This window comes from Pectinophora gossypiella, chromosome 18 (assembly GCF_024362695.1).
Source record: "Pectinophora gossypiella chromosome 18, ilPecGoss1.1, whole genome shotgun sequence".
Taxonomy (NCBI): domain Eukaryota; kingdom Metazoa; phylum Arthropoda; class Insecta; order Lepidoptera; family Gelechiidae; genus Pectinophora; species Pectinophora gossypiella.
Window position 1 is genome coordinate 6236635 of NC_065421.1, and position 6388 is coordinate 6243022.

Here is a 6388-nt window from a genome sequence, read left to right on the forward strand (position 1 = left end):
CTCCCCCCTAAATCTTGTAGTTAGTTGCTATGGGTTGTTACTGAGGTCTGCAGCATCTGGTCGACGTGCCTCTTGCAGGTCTCACCATCATCCGTTCTCGCCAGATAGTGCACCGGCCCCAGTATTGTCACAACCTCGCCAAATTTCCATATCTGGGACAGGTCCGTATGTACAATGTAAAGTACAATAATAATAATTAACACGTTGCGCATTATAACATAGTTAAGCATAAGTTGTAACTTATACAATGCTGATTACTGTAGACACCCATCTAATCTTTCCATTAACTAGGTACTCCTATTTACATTGTAATTCTTTGACATAAAATAAATGATCTATTATTATGTACATATAACCGTGTTTTCTTTACTGTGAAACCATTTTCATTTCATTATTATACCTACCTATTTATTTTTCTGTTTTATAGTTTTAAGGATGTTTTTTAAGTTTATGAAAAATAGATAGATAAATCCCTAATTATTATTTGACATCATGGTATTATAACAAATCATCTTCTTACCCTAGTACAACTGTATTGAATACTTAACTCCTTCAGATGCAGTCATGTCATAAAATAGTTATGGCCCACGCTTTTAAGGTCCGAATTTCGTTATTCACTTACCGCAACGCGTCATTAGTATCGTGTTTATTAAAAGAGAGGACCACGATTTCGTTATACATTTTACACCTTTCCGACGCGTCAAAGTCAATGTATCGCGTAACGTAAAGTTGTAAATTACATAGGTATTCGGACATAGGCACTTACATTCTCATTCGAGTATGTCATCATAATCACTATGAATGAATGTGTTCCTCTAGTTATTAAATAATTTGTAATGTACCTTCATTTAAAAGGTGTTGCTGTTGCAGTTTCTTGTCATTTCTTCTCCTCAGCCATAACACCTTGCGAAATGACGTAAATTAAAAAATGTTACATTGACCTTCAACAAGTTTATCCATGATAATTACGTTAAATAAATGATTCTGATTTCTGATTCTGATTTTTGATTTCTGACCAGCCGGAAATTGTCTGCCGCTGGAAATAAGTCTCTCACAGGATACCCACAATTACCGATTTTCTGCTGCCTGCATCCAACTGTTTCCCACTTTTAGTACGTTATGGGTCTACCTATTGGAGGCTACCTGTAGGGCTAAAATGAGCAACGTGATAAAATTATCAATCGATTCAATAAATGTAGTCGAAATCGATGTGTGATGCTCTGTCGCGGAGCCACCACCTCCAATTCAGTTGAAAACGATATAGATTACTGTACGTACCATGTACATAGTGTACGTGAAAAGATTTTATGTGTACGTGCTATAATTAGAAAGAAAACAACAAATTAAAGTGGCTTCGCTGGAGAGCATACTCCCCAGCGGAGCCACTCAGTTTGCATACTTCGAGATGTTTTCTTCCTGTAAATTAAAGTATAGTTTGATGTACGTACTACGTACATAGTGTACGTGAAAAGATTTTATGTGTACGTGCTATAATTAGAAACAAAACAACAAATTAAAGTGGCTTCGCTGGAGAGCATACTCCCCAGCGGAGCCACTCAGTTTGCATACTTCGAGATGTTTTCTTCCTGTAAATTAAAGTATAGTTTGATGTACGTACTACGTACATAGTGTACGTGAAAAGATTTTATGTGTACGTGCTATAATTAGAAAGAAAACAACAAATTAAAGTGGCTTCGCTGGAGAGCATACTCCCCAGCGGAGCCACTCAGTTTGCATACTTCGAGATGTTTTCTTCCTGTAAATTGTAGTATAGTTTGATGTACGTACTACGTACATAGTGTACGTGAAAAGATTTTATGTGTACGTGCTATAATTAGAAAGAAAACAACAAATTAAAGTGTATATGACGGCATGAACAAAACGTGAAGCGCTGAAGATTTTAAGAAACAATCTCCTTGCGAGAACTTTTTATCTATGCACAAACTACTAAGAGAACCTATTTCAGACGAACGTCTCTCATACAAAACAAAGAGCCTCAGAATTTAGAGTATGACACTTGATTTGACATATAAAATTATATTGCCACACGCAAAAATAATTGTGGGGTTGCCATAGTAATGATATGGCACGGCGTGGCAGTAGTGATAGCTTTAAATTATTTAGATTATACTTACTTTAAATTTTGATGACAAGGTTTATAAAAAAAAGACTGCAGTTTACTTGTATAACATTTTATTTTTTAATTTTGTTTTATATTTTATGGATTTTTTTTCTGAAATAGAGCTTTATTATTATTATTTTAAATATGCCTTTTTGCATTAATGGCAAACTTTCCTCTAAACTCTCTAATCTAGAGACATCTGTACCCTTTAATATTTTGTTTATAATAACACTGCTAATCTTGAGAGACCCGGAAAGTTTTTAATAAAAATGTCTTTGTGCAATCCGCATGGCAAACACAATTGTTCCCAGTAGTCCTAAGCCTTCGCAAATTGTCATCACACAAACACTGTAACTTCTGCACTTCTAGAGTTCTTCCTAACTCACTTTTAGGAAACTGGTGAAATATAGCGTCTTTTCGTCTTTTCGCTTACTTATCTTACACTCATACTGTATGGATATCACAGTTTTCTAGTTGAGAGGCTAACTACGGAATTTATTCAACGCAAATTTCACTCGATCACTTACATTTATAAAACTACAATGAAACAATGATTGATTTTGGATTTTGTTTGGTTAGGACGCCGGGCGGGCAGCGCTTGCCCTTGTGTCTATGTTTATATCCTAACCTAAGATTGTCCCAAGATGGCGGAAGATCGCAGAGGGGTGAAATGAAGTAGGAGAGGGGTGAAGTAGCTGTCATTTTCTAAACTCGGTACATTTGCGCTATGGTACAATTTTTTTGTATGAACATTTCCGGCCGTGTATCTATGACAGATTTGACATAAATTGTCAGTGCCGTACCGATCCGTCACCAAACCTTGTCATCAAAATTTAAAGTAAGTATAATCTAAATAATTTAAAGCTATCACTACTGCCACGCCGTGCCATATCATTACTATGGCAACCCCACAATAATTTTTGCGTGTGGCAATATAATTTTATATGTCAAATCAAGTGTCATACTCTAAATTCTGAGGCTCTTTGTTTTGTATGAGAGACGTTCGTCTGAAATAGGTTCTCTTAGTAGTCTGTGCATAGATAAAAAGTTCTCGCAAGGAGATTGTTTCTTAAAATCTTCAGCGCTTCACGTTTTGTTCATGCCGTCATATACACTTTAATTTGTTGTTTTCTTTCTAATTATAGCACGTACACATAAAATCTTTTCACGTACACTATGTACGTAGTACGTACATCAAACTATACTACAATTTACAGGAAGAAAACATCTCGAAGTATGCAAACTGAGTGGCTCCGCTGGGGAGTATGCTCTCCAGCGAAGCCACTTTAATTTGTTGTTTTCTTTCTAATTATAGCACGTACACATAAAATCTTTCCACGTACACTATGTACGTAGTACGTACATCAAACTATACTTCAATTTACAGGAAGAAAACATCTCGAAGTATGCAAACTGAGTGGCTCCGCTGGGGAGTATGCTCTCCAGCGAAGCCACTTTAATTTGTTGTTTTGTTTCTAATTATAGCACGTACACATAAAATCTTTTCACGTACACTATGTACATGGTACGTACAGTAATCTATATCGTTTTCAACTGAATTGGAGGTGGTGGCTCCGCGACAGAGCATCACACAAATCGATAAGTTTCTTTTTCCCTAACATACGTGTCATGTGATTTTGTTCGTATTTTGACAAAACGACGACTTATTTAGGTTCACATATTACGACCGATCGACAAAACGACATAATTAAATTATATCGTCAGTATCGACCAGATTGTTCGAAAGTAAGACGATCCGTGCTTCGGAAGGCACGTTAAGCCGCTGGTCCCGGTTACTACGTAAGTAAGTAGTCGTTACATGAGCCATGTCAGGGGCCTTTGGCGGATCAATAGTAACCCTGACACCGGGGTTGATGAGGCTGGTACTCCACCTCACAAACCACACGATAGAAGAAGTATCGACAAAATGACAGTGAGAAAATTTCGTCACGTTGCGCATGCTATCCCTACAGTGCGCGTTCCGGTCCGTGGTCGCCTGTGGAGAACCTTAAGCGGTTACTACACCCTACCCGATGCATCCTACCCAATGCTTCAAGGTCACAGAGATCGCGAAAATCAAAGCTATTACGCTTGCTATTGTGGTTACCATGGTTACGTCCATTAATTTGCTATTGACTACACAATGCAGAGATATAAGTTTAGTACGAACTACTCTGAACCGGTTTGAAGCAAGAGAAGTGTGTCAGGATCGAAGCAAATGGAATTCCATAGTCTGGGTTTACCCCAGTGGGAAATAGTCGTGAGTTTATGCATGTATGTACGGTCACGAGCATTAATATGTATACACTTTGGTACCATGTCACATTAACTTTTTTGACAAATTGAACTGTAAGCCGCACTAAATGTCAAATATGTTATAGCGACGGAGTCCTAAAGAGGGTACATTATATTGTTCATGACTGTACTACACAATCCTGATCGCTGAGCCTGTGACCTTGACGCATTGAGCAGGAGGGATTGGCTATCGGTATCGGTAGTCCGTTCTACGAGCGATATGGCCCCGGTTCGATGCGAGTTTATACCTGTAAAATTATAAAACTATTCTGGAATGTGTGTACAATTTAGGTGCGTCAAATGCGGAAACAACCAAAAACATCTACCTGACGACATCCGCTGGGGTCTGGCCACCGTCACGAAGCAAGTATTAATACTTCGAAAAATTGCAAGCCCGTCATAAAACTCACAATCCTTTTTTATTATTACAGTTCAGAGAAAGGCCCATAATGATTTTTATTTTACAAGTTGCTAACTAAATGAGGGTACCTGCGGTAGACAATGAGACATACTCACTCCCACCACGAATGCGCCCTAGATTCGCAAAAACAGCCGTCGACTTAATAATCTTAATCCTCCCCATTGTTATGTATTTAAAAAAGTTATATTGGTGATTGCTGGTATTGGGGAAAATCTATTCATAAGCTTCTTGTGGAATTATGAAAGATATTGAATCATCATCATCATCATCAGCCTTACGACGCCCACTGCTGGGCATAGGCCTCCCCCAAGGATCTCCACGACGATCGGTCCTGCGCTGCCCGCATCCAGCGGCTTCCCGCGACCAATAAAATCCGATTCCGATTGAATAATTATAGCTAATTAATTAATTGTAGGTAGGTATTTTGCTAGTTTTTGCATGATATCGAAATAACTCCTTATTTATAGTAAGTATACGGCAAAATTCCTTAGTAGGAGTAAGGTATGAAAGACTAAGCTACGTAATGTACCTTGTTATATACATATTTTTTATTTTGATTATGTAGACTATAAATATAGTGCCATAATTCGTTCTCGTTTTGCATCGGTCACATTTTAGCATCATATTTAAACGCGTTGGAACGCGACGACAGAGCTTATACATTATAACCTACGCTCTCATGTTATTACACCAAAAAGTATTGATGATTCTGTTTGAATGATATCTTGAATTATTCCATATTTCGCATGCCTATGGCGGCTCAATAATACCCTGGTGGGTTGATGAGGCTGGTATCGTGTTATTGATTAATATAATCAAAGTATGTGACAAAAATATGTGAGGAGCTCGGTGGCGCAGCGGTTCAACGCGCTCGGTCTACGATTATTGAAGTAAAGCAACTTTCGCAAAGGCCGGTCATAGGATGGGTGACCACAAACTCCGTCCGATCATGACCTATGCAGGGGTAGTTTTCGCTCATGCGAGTCCCTCTCAAATCCACCGTCTACAGGTAATACAAAATCGTTTCATGCGGAAAGCCACGGGAGCTCCGTGGTTCCTTCGCAATGAAAATCTGCACATTGACCTAGGTCTGCCAACCATTGCCCAATGGCTCAAATTAGCTTCCAAACGTTTTTTCGATTCTGCTCCGCACCACCCAAATCCCCTGGTAGTTGCGGCTTCCGAATACATCCCGCTTAGGGACGGTACTGAAAAGTATCGGCGTCCGAAGGACGTAATATACGATCCCGACGACCCGATTACTCTAGCCATAGAGGCAGCCAATCAGCTCGCGACACCAAACACTTCAGGACCCCGATACCGACCCCGCCGGCGTGGTCGACGATTTCCCACATTCAGCGCTTATCGCTATCGACCCACTAGGGTCGATTAATTCTTTCAAATATTTTTCCTCTCAGACGACGCCCTGAGCCGAGGTTCGCGCCCAACTGGGCACCCTCAGGCCTGTTGTCTTAAACGTTGTACCGGGTGAGAGCCTTCAGCGCTCCCCATTTGTCCGGCCAAGTAGTTAATGCCATCTGCGGCAAATC